At 33.7% G+C, this 14,949-nt stretch overlaps 1 protein-coding gene across 3 annotated transcripts in view; it reads right to left on the bottom strand.

Moving 5' to 3' along the window:
- The window catches only part of FAR2 (fatty acyl-CoA reductase 2), a 174,809-nt gene that overhangs the window by 103,316 nt on the left and 56,544 nt on the right, over positions 1-14,949 (bottom strand). Inside the window, exon 1 of one of the 3 annotated variants that reach the window (XM_031938105.1) lies at positions 12,550-12,760. The exons of the other annotated variants lie outside the window; for them this stretch is intronic. The gene's annotated coding sequence lies outside the window, so the exon portion shown is untranslated. Of the gene's footprint in view, positions 1-12,549; positions 12,761-14,949 lie in introns of those variants that run through there. 3 annotated transcript variants of the gene reach the window in all.

Here is a 14,949-nt window from a genome sequence, read left to right as displayed (position 1 = left end):
ACTTAAGTAACAATCTGGGAGGGTATGAAGGTGGGGAGGGTGGGGATAGGGAGTAGGGGGTGGGTGTCAAATTTACAGATATATAAGAATCAGATTAAAATGTAATTGAGAAATGTTTAACAAAATAAATAAAACCACAATATAATAGTTTATTATATTGTATTATATTATTTATTAATATTATATTTATATATAATTATATTATATATTATATAAAAACACAAATATAATTTGTGAGTTTCTAAGTCAATATGTAGTCATTTTTCAATATTTTCTGAAACTGACTTTTCTTCTAGTTTCTGATTTGGTTTCTAATACCTTCTAATACCAAAGTCTCCTTATCAATCACCTATATCTTAGGTTGAAAAATTCCAATTTCACATTTTTGATAATTATATAAATAATCATAGACAACTCTTTCATAGTCCCCAAGAAAACTTTGATTTATAGTTCCCCAGAAATTAGTTCCAAAGTCCAAAAAATAGTCATTTCCAAAAGAGCTGTGAGAAACAATGTACTAAAACTCTCTCAATTTCAGTTAATATAACTGCTTCTGTTTTCCTGATTTTTAGTGTTTCTTTGGCAAATAGCACCTAACTTGACATTGGATAAAATCTATCAACCCATATACATAGTTATTGAATTTCTTACTGATAGCCTACTTCAGAGCCAAGAATTTTAATTGTATATAGGATATTGAATCCATTAGTAAGTCTTCTGTTGCTGAATGTAATAAGTTTTTGATGAAGACTACTCCCTTGGTATGAAATTCCTCCCAAACCTTTGAAGATAGTCATGGTATTTAGAATAAAGGGTTTACTGGCCAACACTAATGCATACATAAAGTATTTAACCAAATCTTGAAAGCTTTTTCACAGTATTCATCCCAACATTCTCTAAATGACTACCATGGAGTTAAGTCAAGTTGATCTTGTCCTTTTACTACCTGGTCCATTCTACTGAAAAGGTCAGAAAAAAAGTATTTGGTATAACAATTTTATTCAAGTTCTAATAATCTATTGATAATTACCAAGTACTATCCACAAAGCACATAGGATTATTACAAGGGAAAGTTGTATAAGGAAACAGGATTCTGCTTCTTTTTTGAATAAATAATTGTAGTCAAGGAAGCAAACCTAGAAAACTTAAGGCTTTTTTTTTTTTTTTTTTTTTTTTTAAGAAAATGAAAAACATGCTTCAATCTGCATTCAGATTTCATCAGTTCTTTCTCTGAAGATGGATAGCATTTTTTTCATCATAAGTACTTTGGAATTTTCTTGGATCATTATATTGATCAGAATAGCTGTCATTCATAACTGATCACCACATGATATTGATATTACTATGTACAATATTTTTCCTGTTTTTTTTTCAGTTCAAATAAGTCTTCCTAAGTTTTTCTGAAACCTTCTGCTTGTAATTTTTAATACCAGAATAGTATTCCATCGTATAGCACAATTTGTTCATCCAACTGATGAGTATCCCTTCAATTTCTAATTTTTAGGCACAAGGTAAGAGTTTAGGGAAGTAAGAGCTTAGGGAAAACTATCCCTCTGGAGAAAACGAAATGGAGACAGAAAGGAGTACACTTTCTTTTCAGCAGTTCATGGAACCTATACAAAAATAGACCATATATTAGGACATAAAAACCTCAAACTCAAATGCAGTAAGGCAGAAATAGTGAATGCATCCTTTTCAGACCACGATGCAATAAAAACAAAAAGCCAGGGGAAAGTAGACCAAAAAATAATTGGAAACTAAATAATCTCATACTAAAGAATGATTGGGTGAAACAGCAAATCATAGACATAATTAATAACTTTACCCAAGAAAATGACAATAATGAGACATCATATCAAAATGTGAGGGATGCAGCCAAAGCGGTAATAAGGGAAATTTCATATCTCTAGAGGCTTACTTGCATAAAGCAGAGAAAGAGAAGGTGAACGAATTGGGCTTACAACTAAAAATGCTAGAAAAGGAACAAATTAAAAACCCCCAGTCAAACACTAAACTTGAAATTCTAAAAATAAAAGGAGAGATCAATAAAATTGAAAGTAAAAAACTATTGAATTAATTAATAAAACTAAGAGTTGGTTCTATGAAAAAACCAACAAAATAGACAAACCCTTAGTAAATCTGATTAAAAAAAGGAAAGAGGAAAATCAAATTGTTAGTCTTAAAAATGAAAAGGAGAACTAGCCACTAATGAAGAGGAAATTAGAGCAATAATTAGGAATTACTTTGCCCAACTTTATGGCAACAAATTCGACAACTTAAATGAAATGGAAGAATACCTTCAAAAATATAGCTTGCCCAGATTAACAGAGGAAGAAGTAAATATCCTAAACAGTCCCATCTTAGAAAAAGAAATAGAACAAGCTATTAACCAACTCCCTAAGAAAAAATCCCCAGGACCAGATGGATTTACATGTGAATTCTACCAAACATTTAAAGAATAATTGGTCCCAATGTTATACAAACTATTTGAAAAAATAGGGACTGAAGGAGTCCTACCAAACTCCTTTTACGACACAGACATGGTACTGATACCTAAACCAGGTAGGCTGAAAACAGAGAAAGAAAATTATAGACCAATCTCTCTAATGAACATTGATGCTAAAATCTTAAATAAAATATTAGCAAAAAGATTACAGAAAATCATCCCCAGGATAATACACTATGATCAAGTAGGATTTATACCAGGAATGCAGGGCTGGTTCAATATTAGGAAAACTATTAGCATAATTGACTATATCAATAAGCAAACTAACAAAAACCATATGATCATCTCAATAGATGCAGAAAAAGCATTTGATAAAATCCAACATCCATTCCTAATAAAAACACTTGAGAGTATAGGAATAAATGGACTTTTCTTAAAATAGTCAGGAGCATATATTTAAAACCATCAGTAAGCATCATATGCAATGGGGAAAAACTGGAATCTTTCCCAGTAAGATCTGGAGTGAAGCAAGGTTGCCCACTGTCACCATTATTATTCAATATTGTATTAGAAATACTAGCCTCGGCAATAAGAGTCGAGAAAGAGATTAAAGGAATCAGAATAGGTAGTAAGGAAACCAAACTATCACTCTTTGCAGATGATATGATGGTATACTTAGAGAACCCCAGAGATTCTACTAAAAAGCTATTAGAAATAATCCATAACTTTAGCTAAGTTGCAGGTTATAAAATAAATCCCCATAAATCCTCAGCATTTTATACATCACCAACAAAATCCAACAGCAAGAGATACAAAGAGAAATTCCATTCAGAATAACTGTCGACAGCATAAAATATTTGGGAATCTATCTACCAAAGGAAAGCCAGGAACTATATGAGCTAAATTACAAAAAACTTTCCACACAAATAAAGTCAGACTTAAACAATTGGAAAAATATCAAGTGCTCCTGGATAGGTCGAGCAAATATAATAAAGATGACAATACTCCCTAAACTAATCTATTTATTTGCTATACCAATCAGACTTCCAAGAAAATAATTTAATGATCTAGAAAAAATAACAACAAAATTCACATGGAATAATAAAAGGTCAAGAATCTCAAAAGAATTAATGAAAAAAAAAATCAAATGAAGGTGGCCTAGCTGTACCTGACCTAAAACTATATTATAAAGCAGCAGTCATCAAAACCATTTGGTATTGGCTAAGAAATAGATTAGTTGATCAGTGGAACAGGTTAGGTTCACAAGACAGAATAGTCAACTATAGCAATTTAGTGTTTGACAAACCCAAAGATCCTTACTTTTGGGATAAGAATTCATTATTTGACAAAAACTGCTGGAAAAACTGGAAATTAGTATGGCAGAAATTAGGCATGGACCCACACTTAACACCGTATACCAAGATAAGATCAAAATGGGTCTATGATTTAGACATAAAGAACGAGATTATAAACAAATTGGAGGAACATAGGATAGTTTATCTCTCAGACTTGTGGAAGAGGAAGAAATTTGTGAGTAAAGATGAACTAGAGACCATTATTGAACACAAAATAGAAAATTTTGATTACATCAAATTAAAAAGCTTCTGTACAAACAAAACTAATGTAAACAAGATTAGAAGGGAAGCAACAAACTGGGAAAACATCTTCACAGTTAAAGGTTCTGATAAAGGCCTCATTTCCAAAATATATAGAGAGCTGACTCTAATTTATAAGAAACCAAGCCATTCTCCAGTTGATAAATGGTCAAAGGATATGAACAGACAATTTTCAGATGATGAAATTAAAATCATTACCACTCATATGAAAGAGTGTTCCAAATCATTATTAATCAGAGAAATGCAAATTAAGACAACTCTGAGATACCACTACACACCTGTCAGATTGGCTAAGATGACAGGAAAAAATAATGATGAGTGTTGGAGGGGATGTGGGAAAACTGGGACACTGATACATTGTTGGTGGAGCTGTGAACGAATCCAACCATTTTGGAGAGCAATATGGAATTATGCCCAAAAAGTTATTCTATTATTATTAATTAATATTATTATTTAATTAATAATCTAATATTATTATTAAGTGTTTCTACTGGGCTTATACCCCAAGGAGATACTAAAGAAGGGAAAGGGACCTGTATGTGCCAAAATGTTTGTGGCAGTCCTGTTTGTAGTGGCTAGAAGCTGGAAACTGAGTGGCTGCCCATCAATTGGAGAATGGTTGGGTAAATTGTGGTATATGAATGTTATGGAATATTATTGTTCTGTAAGAAATGACCAGCAAGATGAATACAGAGAAGCTTGGAGAGAATTACATGAACTGATGCTAAGTGAAATGAGCAGAACCAAGAGATCATTATATACGTCAACAACGATACTGTATGAAGATGCAATTTGATGGAAGTGGATTTCTTTGACAAAGAGACCTAATTCAGTTTCAATTGATCAATGATGGACAGAAGCAGCTACATCCAAAGAAAAAAAAAACACTGGGAAATGAATGTAAACTGTTTGCATTTTTGTTTTTCTTCCCAGGTTACTTCTACCTTCTGAATCCAATTCTCCCTGTGCAACAAGAAAACTGTTTGGATCTGCACACATACATTGTATCTAGGATATACTAGGACATATTCAACATATATAGGACTGCTTGCCATCTAGGGGAGGGGGTGGAGGGTGGGAGGGAAAAATTGGAACAGAAGTGAGTGCAAGGGATAATGTTGTAAAAAAAAAATTACCCAGGCATGGATTCTGTCAATAAAAAGTTACTATAATAATAATAAAAAAAAGAAAAAAAAAAAAAAGAAAACTAGCCAAGATGGTAGAGTAGGAACAAAGATCTGCTCCATCCCTCCCTTTCCCCTTCAAAAACTCTATAAGGACCTAGAAAAATGCTGGATTGAGTTCTGATTGGGAAACATGAGATAAAATCTCAATATTTTCCCAACAGAGATCAAACTAGGGAGACAAAGCTCTGCAGACATAGGAAAAAGGTTGTAACCACAAAGATGATGGATAAAGCCTTCTACTGCAACAGACTGAACTAGGACCTCTAATTGTGCTCTACAGGCAAAAAGATATTCCATATCTAGAACAAAGAGTCCTGCTATTATAAAAAGAATGTGAACAGGTGCCAGTTGGTAGTTCTACTGTTGGTACCTCAGTACAGACTGAGGAAGGTATTTGTACTTAGGAGTGATTGTACAGGACAGCACTTACCATGTGCCAGGATGTTCAGTGTTTTAAAAATACTATAAATCATTTGATTCATACAATAACCTGGAAGGATGGCATCATTATTATTCACATTTTATAGATGAGGAAACTATTATAGTTGAGGCAATTAGAGGTTAAGTTACTTGCCAAGGGGCTGAGATAGGATTTGAACTTAGGCTTCCCGAATTGAGGCTGAGCACTTAATTTCATACTGCATTATGCAGCTGCTGAGACATTCTCCATAGAAACTTCTGGGTCAGAGAGTATGGTTTCACCATGTAGCCTTTTTCCTGCTTTCCTTAATACTGATCTCTTCACTTGGGCAGTCAACAAATCCATTAAACAATCCTATGACTTGAAAGCCTGATTTTTTTTTTAAATCAAAAGCTCATTCACCTCTTCTGTTAATTATCTAACACAGCAATGACCATTTGTTTGTATTCTTTATGTTAGTGATACTACTTTTCTATTTATTAATAATAGCTAATTGATATTTAAAATTCAGGAAGTGAACTACAGAATCCAGCTAAAAGTCCCTTCTAGCTTAATTCTATCTCCTGGTTGTTTTACCTGTACCCACCAGCTTGCCTATATCTTGATGGTTCTGACTTGGTTTACTCTTCTGATGGGTGAGTCTCTGATGGGGATTACTATCTGGGGTCCCCCAGCCATCCTTCTCTCTTTACTCTCTTTGACTGATTGTGCCCCCATCTCCTTACCCCTTTACTGCCCTTGCCCCTTTATTTTGATTTCCCCATTAGAAAGTAAAAGTTCACTGGGATTATATCCCAAAGAGATTATAAAGAAGGGAAAGGGACCTGTATGTGCACGAATGTTTGTGGCAGCCCTTTTTGTAGTGGCTAGAAACTGGAAACTGAATGGATGTCCATCAGTTGGAGAATGGCTGAATAAATTGTGGTATATGAAAATTATGGAATATTACTGTTCTGTAAGAAATGACCAACAGGATGATTTCAGAAAGGCCTGGAGAGACTTGCACGAACTGATGCTGAGTGAAATGAGCAGGACCAGGAGATCATTATATACTTCAACAACAATACTAGATGATGACCAGTTCTGATGGATCAGGCCATCCTCAGCAACGAGATCAACCAAATCATTTCTAATGGAGCAGTAATGAACTGAACTAGCTATACCCAGAAAAAGAACTCTGGGAGATGACTAAAAACCATTACATTGAATTCCCAATCCCTATATTTATGCACACCTGCATTTTTGATTTCCTTCACAAGCTAATTGTACAATAATTCAGAGTCTGATTCTTTTTGTACAGCAAAATAATGTTTTGGTCATGTATACTTATTGTGTATCTAAGTTATATTTTAATATATTTAACATCTACTGGTCATCCTGCCATTTAGGGGAGGGGGTTGGGGGGGGTAAGAGGTGAAAAATTGGAACAAGAGGTTTGGCAATTGTTAATGCTGTAAAGTTACCCATGTATATATCCTGTAAATAAAAGGCTATTAAAAAAAAAAAAAAAAAAAAGAAAGTAAAAGTTCCTTGAAGTTCTGTTTATCTCTCTGTCTTTCTGTCTGTCAGTTACTCTTGTCAATCCCTTTAGAGATAGGAATAGAGATAAGAACTGGATCTGTGATTTAATTGTTATAAATAACTCCCAACTGTGAAAATTCCCTCTACCAATGCAGGTTGGTACCTTCTCAACATCTCACAGTTTTACAAAGTTGTTTGCAGCATAGAGAGATAAAGAGACTTGCCAGGAAGTGTCAAGAATTGAACCCAACTCTTTTTTGGTTTTGAGGCCAGTTCTCTTTCTATTATGCTGAGCTGCTTCTAGTACTTGAGAATTAAAAGAACACAGTTTAAAAGGATACAAAAAGTATAAAAGTTAGCCTCTTCCCCCCATTTTGATTATGATCCTAAAACCTAAGAGACTGATTGTAAATCCAGCAAAAGCATAGCAGACATAAGATATCCAATCAGCTTGATATTGCTGAGGAGAAGAGAAATTCAGCAGTATTTTATGGAGGACTTTTCCCTTTCTACTTAAAGTTAATGGATGTGTATAATTTTGGGTGGGATCCCTATCCAATCTTGGCCAAACTTCTACTACAAGAAAGTTGGGAAGAGAAATCATCTTATTAATTAGTTATCATTTCCCCTTCTCTCCTTTTCAACCAACTCTCTTCTGTAGCCCAAATACCTCCAACTTTTGTGTGGTTCGAATTTAACCTGGAGTATTAGAATAACAACACCAAAAAAAAAAAAAAAAAAGCAAAAAAAAAAAAAAAAAGAAAGAGAAAGAGAAAGATCTAATTTTTTACACTAAACCTCACAAGTACAAAAAGAAAATATTCTAAAGGAAATTAGAAAGTCTAGTTGAATAGCATGACTAACCTGCACTTTCACCTCAATCTGATACCTCTTTTATTTGGAAATAAAAAAAGCTGGAATCAGTTTTACACGAGGGAGCCAGGTGTGGCCTCTGGGTGCCTGGAGGCATATACCAAAGGGACTTACTGTTTCGTAAAACTTTGTCAACTCTGCCTTATGGGAAAAAAAAATACTCTTCTTGACCTCCCACTCAGGGTTCTTTTAAAAGCTTCCATAGGTGTAACAAGAGGGTTGGCAATTGTTAATGCTATAAAGTTACCCATGCATATATCCTGTAAATAAAAGGCTATTAAATAAAAAAAAAAAAAAAAAAAAAAAAAGGAAAAAAAAAATAAAAGCTTCCATAGGTGCTCGGTGTCCTACTGAAATGAAAATGAAATCATGACTGAAATTGGTATCAGTCATTCAATAAACATTTATTAAATGTTCGTGTTTGTCACTCTTCTGGGTGCTGGGAATATACAAAGAAGCAGTCCTTTGTTTTAAAGAAGGGAAAAACATATAGTCAAATTAAGATAGGAAAATAAGAGAATAATGAGAGGGTGAGTCAGTCAAAGTAAAAAATTCCTTTACAAAACAGGGAAACTTTTTCTTTGGCAGATTGCCCTTATCATTATGTAGTATTTTATATATATGTATACACACACACATACATACATATACATAAATAATACAATAAAATATATTGTTGTTTATTTGCTTTACTTGTGTCCAACTCTTCCTGATCCCATTTGGGGATTTCTTGACAAATATTGTAGAGTAGTTTGTCATTTCCTTTTCTAGCTTATTTTATAGATGTGGAACTGAAGCAAATAGAGTTAAGTGACTGGCCCATAGTTATACAGCTATTAAGTGTCAGGCCATATTTGAACTCAGGAAGATGACTCTACTTCACTGCATCACTAGCTGTCCCTTAAAATACATTTATAGAGGAATATGTATATACATGTATATTACAGAAAGACTTTGTTTTTGTAGGGTGAGGGAGTCTAATAACTTGGGTGGGGCATTAGGAGAGGCCTCTTGTAGGTTTTAAGCTGAATTGACTCTGAATACAGCTAGGGAGCTAGAGTCAAGAAAGCAACATATTCCTCCTGATTCCAAGGCCAGTGGCTCTATCCACTGTGCCACCTAGTTTCCCCAAGCAATATATTTCTGACAAAGAACTCCTGTTCCAAAGGGCAGTAATGCTATATATGAAACATGAAAAGTAGGTCAATGTGGTTGGAATAAAAAATGTGAATAAGAGTGATGTGCATCCAGCCTCAATAAGTTGGCTGAAGCCACATTGTTTTTGTTGTTATTCAGTTGTAGGCAACTCTTTGTGTCTTCATTTGGGCTTTCTTAACAAAGATAGTGGAGTAGTTTGCCATTTTCTTACAGATAAGGCAAATAGAGTTAAATGATTTGCCCAGGGTTACACAGTCCGATTTCAAATCTTATATTTATTCAAATTATTCAAATCTTATATTTATATTTCAAAAGACTTATATAAATGAGTCTTTCTGATTCCCAACCCTCTGCTCTATCCATTGTACTATCTGCTCATATTATTTAGAAGTCATATTGTAGAGGGCTTTCAGTGCCAAACAGAGGAATATATATCTTATCCTTGTGATAATGGGAAATCATTGGAGCTTTTGGAATGGGGAAATAACATGATTACATTTGTGCTTCAGGAATAACACATTTGAAGGATAAAATGGAAAAGGGAGAGGTTTGCATTGGAGAAAATCAAGGGGCTAAATAATAGTTCAAGAGGGAAGTGACAAGGGGTTGTAGCCATGTGATTGGAGAGAAGGAAAATAAGACATGTTACCGAGGTAGAATTGACAAGATAAAAAATTGATTAGATGTAGAAGTGAGGGAAGAATGTAGAAGCTGTAAACCTGGGTAACTGATATCATTCTTGACAGAAATAGAAGTGAGATTGGGGAGAAAGGCAATACAAATTTGTTTTGTATCTATTGAGTTTGAGATAACTACAGGACAAGAAGATAGCTAAAAATGTTCAAATGTAGGACTGATGTAGGACTTGAGTTCAGAATAGACATTAGGTTTGGATGTAGAGATCTAGAAGTCTTCAATGTAGAGCTGAAAATTGCAACTACGGGAATTGATGGACTAACAAACAAATGGGATATAAAGAGAAAAAACATATATCCTATGATAAAACACAGGAAAACTATAATCAGAAATTGTGGTGGGGGAAGGAGTCTGATGATATTGATGACATTTGGATGATCATCTGGCAAAGGAGACTGAGAGAAGGAATAGTCAGACAGATAGGAGGAAAACCAAGATAGAAGAGTGTCATAAAAATCCAAAGAATATAATAAGTATAGAAGATAATAAAGTATAAAATGCTGCAGAGAAGTCATGAAGTATGAAGATGGAGAAAAGGACTTTGAATTTGGCAGTTAAAAGATCATGGTAAATTTGGAAAGAGCAATTTTTGCTGAGTGCTGAGGTTGGAAATTATATTGGTGGAGAAATGAGAGAGAAGTATATGCAAGGATTATAAAGTTTTCTCACGGAATTTGTAAAAGGATAAAGCTATATGGAATAAAAGGGTTGGTTTTAAGGACTCAGTGGCTAAGCATATTTGTGAGCATTAAGGAAGGAGCTAGTGGATAGAGGAGAGAGGAGAGGACTGTGATAGGGGAAATTTGCCAAAGAACAAAGGATTATGAGGGGATTAATATTAATATTAAGATCTTTGCAAGGAGAAAGGGCCACATTTTCATCAGAGACTAGAGTGGCATGATCAATGTTCCATTCATATATCCCTACAGAACATGAAATCAAATGTACTGTCTAAAACCTCTTTACTCTGGCATCCCATTATAAAAACACTGGCATCTTACTATGGTACTTTGTTATTTTCTAATCTACTATATAACTATCCTAAATTGGCTCCTTTATTGTAAAATAAACATTCTTCATTTATATCCAATATCTTCAGTTATGTTGTTTAATAATAAAAGTCTTACTTACACGAACTGATGCTGAGTGAAATGAGCAGGACCAGGAGATCATTATATACTTCAACAACAATACTAGATGATGACCAGTTCTGATGGATCAGGCCATCCTCAGCAAAGATCAACCAAATCATTTCTAATGGAGCAGTAATGAACTGAACTAGCTATGCCCAGAAAAAGAACTCTGGGAGATGACTAAAAACCATTACATTGAATTCCCAATCCCTATATTTATGCACACCTGCATTTTTGATTTCCTTCACAAGCTAATTGTACAATATTTCAGAGTCTGATTCTTTTTGTACAGCAAAATAACGGTTTGGTCATGTATACTTATTTGTGTATCTAAGTTATATTTTAATATATTTAACATCTACTGGTCATCCTGCCATCTAGGGGAGGGGGTGGGGGGGGTAAAGAGGTGAAAAATTGGAACAAGAGGTTTGGCAATTGTTAATGCTGTAAAGTTACCCATGTATAAATCCTGTAAATAAAAGGCTATTAAATTAAAAAAAAAATAATAAAAGTCTTAGTGTTATTTTTTTAATACTGATCTGAATTGTAAAGAGCAAAATGAAGAATCATAAGATACTTTTAAACACCATTGTAAGGTACTTGTATAGGCCTGGACGAGTCAATAAAACTTTCTGAAGTTCAGTTTCTTCATCTATATGAGGGTTAGGTTAGTCTTCTTCAAGTCTATGATCTAAGCAATATGTCACTTTGGTAGGCTAATATTATATATTTAATGCAGGTAAGAAGTTGAGGCACAAAGGGAAGAAATGCTTAGTTAGAATATCCAGTGCTCAATTTCCCTCCTGAAGTGACAGAATTAATTTCTTTTTCCTTTTGGGCTGTTAACTTTGATGAAGAAATATATTCCTGTTAAAAGTGAATATACTATACATCTTTTGAACTGGATGTAGAAAAAAAAACAAACAAACCCTTCCTTCTAATAAATCTTATCAAACTAAACTATCAAACTTAATAGATATATTTGAAATACGTTCTGTCCTAGAATATGGTCTTTCATAAGTTTGGTTTTAACGACAAATTTGCCTCATATGTAAACTTCTGATGATATACCTGCAATAGCAACTTTTGATTACAATACATACTCAAGACAGAAATAAATTTCTAAGGTGAGTCATAATAAACATTCCCCAAGAAAATGATTTAGCATTCTATATATGCATATGTGATACCAAAATCCTCTTTAATCAAGCACTAAGCCAAAACCATTTATTTGGCTTGTATTTTTCAATGGAAAGTGAGTCAAGAATCTCTTGTCATCCCATTGGGAAACTGCCAAATTTCTTTATTTGACAATAAAGAAATACAGCCACCAATATAATTTGCATTTCTATAGAGATTTAGGACCTTGCTGAATAGAAATTCTTGAACAAGGAAAGACATTTTTTGGTTTGCTTTAAGATTGTTTCAAATTGGCAGTCTCTTTTTCCTCGGATTTTCAAAGAAATATAATCTTAATTTGTTGTTGTTTTCTCCTTACCTTCCTGCCTTGCTTCTTTGACTTCAGTTTTCTTTGGGACTAAAATGTATAACAGAGAGCTACATATGGCATATAGCAGAAGAACCTAAATGTAGTCCCAAGAATTCTTCTTGTTCACAGGATATGAACAAGGTTCACAGATGGTCCTTATTCACAGGTTGCTCACAGGAACTTGTCTGCCATTGGTGGAGTTGGACCACCAAGAGAAGAGAAGCTTCAACATAGAATGCTCTTATATCTCAACATTTGTAGTTTGTGGGCTGGACTTCCCACAGCTAATTGCAACTTTGTATTGTGCAACATAGATAAAGCCCTTTGGTTCTTTAAAAAAAAAAAAAAAAAAAAAAAAAAAAAAGGGCAGTGGAGCCCTTAATAGGCCAAAGTTTGTGTGAGATACTATGTTTTTTTAAAATCACTTTAGCAAATAAACACCAAACAGGTTTTGTAATGAAATACTATGAAAAAGATTATATTCTAAAAAGTAACTAAACATTTTATTTAATGTTGAATTTATAATATTTCTTAATAATAAAGAGTGTATTGTGGGGAAGGGCAAGGGAAAATAAATTTTATAGGAGTTGAAGTACGCCTCAATATCTGTTAAGAGAATATCCTGCCAAGACTGCTACATTAGGAGTCAGAAAACCTAGTTCTATTTCTTACTCTGTTTCTTGATCCTCATGCTTCCTGTTTACCTCACACAGAGTGACTTTAGAAAAGTAATTTCATATGGACTTCAGTTACTTTATTTGTAAAATGAGATAGTTGGACTAGGTGATTTCTAAGGTCTCCTACATCTGGGATTCTACACAGGAATGTACTTTAGGACTTTTCTCGCCATCCTCTTACTTAGCGATCAAATTAGTTTCCATGGATTCAACTATAATTTCTTTGACTCTCAAATCTATATATCTAGCCCTTGTATCTTTTAATTCTTCTTTTTTTTTTTTTTTTGGTGCCACAAATGCAGCACGAACTATCTACCTAACAATTCAAGCTAAAATATCCATTATCATCTCAAACTCAACATGTCTAAAATAAAATACATTATATTTTCTCCTGAATCCCTTCTTTTTCCTAACTTCCCTATTTTGGTCAAGAATTCCACTGTTCTTGTCTTCACAATCTAGAAATCACTCTTGACTCTTCATTCTCATTTCTTCCTACATGCAACCAGTTGTCAATTGTTGATTCCTCAACATCTTTCACAAATATTCTCTCTTCTCTTTTTACAGCACAACCAACCAGCCCTAGACCTCATCACTTCTTGCAATAGTCTCCAAATTGATCTCTCCTTTTCTAGTATGTCTTTTGCACAGCTGCCAAAATGGTTTTTCTAAGGCACAGACATGAATATATCATGTTTCTTCTAAAGAAACTTCAGTGATTCCCTGTTGCTTTTTGGCATTTAAATCTCTTTACAATGTAGTACTTATCTTTACAGGTTGATGACACATTATTCCCCCTATCCCACTGACCTTACACACGCTACACTCTGGTCAAACTAACCTGCATTCCTTGCACGTAGCTTTCCATTTCCTACTTCTGAGAAGAGTCCCCGGTGATAGAATTCTCTTTATTCACTTCCTCTTCTTGGAACCCCTAATTCTTCAATGGTAAGCTTTAGTTTTACCTACTTCAAGATGTCTTTTCTGATTCTTCTGCTTATTTTCTCTTTTCCCCTTGCCATGTATTTATTTTGTATACTCTGTATTTGTCTCTATTAACATGCTGTATGCCACTTATAGAATGTAAGCTTTGCAAGGGCAACATCTATCTTGTTTTGTATTTGTATTTACAGCAACTAGAACAGTGCCTAGAATATAGTAAGTATTTAATACTTGCTTTTAATTGATTGGTGCTTAATTGAATAGGAAATAGGAAGGTCATCAATGGCAAGCTTTATAAATAAAATCTGAGACATTAAAATAATATTTTAAACCTACTAATAGGTCCTTAACACATTGTTGGATCCAAATGTAGTCTTGATAATAACAAAACAGCAAATTTTATTGTTTCAGAATTAGAATTTTAGTCATTTGAAATTTTATTTTTTTGTAATTTCTTTATAATAAGGATGAAGGACAAATTTTTACAGACTGAAATGGTTTATGAAAAGGCAATTCATCTAGATTGTGCTTGTTCAATGAAATCCTAGGAGGAAAGTGAAACTATCAGATCATGAAAGCAAACATCAAAATGTGTGAATATTCTTTTGCAGCAATCTTCATTATTTCCATTTTAGAGGAAAGATTTTCAAAGAACTTTTTTCTTTAGAAATTCTCTTTTGATTGACATGGGAGCAAACTCATCTACAATCAATCACAGGAACCACTAGAGTATCAAATCAGATTTATATCATTATTATTTCAACTTAGCCATAGAACTTATCAGGAAAAC

Source organism: Sarcophilus harrisii, chromosome 5 (genome assembly GCF_902635505.1).
Source record: "Sarcophilus harrisii chromosome 5, mSarHar1.11, whole genome shotgun sequence".
NCBI classification, from domain to species: domain Eukaryota; kingdom Metazoa; phylum Chordata; class Mammalia; order Dasyuromorphia; family Dasyuridae; genus Sarcophilus; species Sarcophilus harrisii.
The sequence above is the reverse complement of the archived record's forward strand: the minus strand, read 5'-3'. Positions and strand labels throughout refer to the sequence as shown.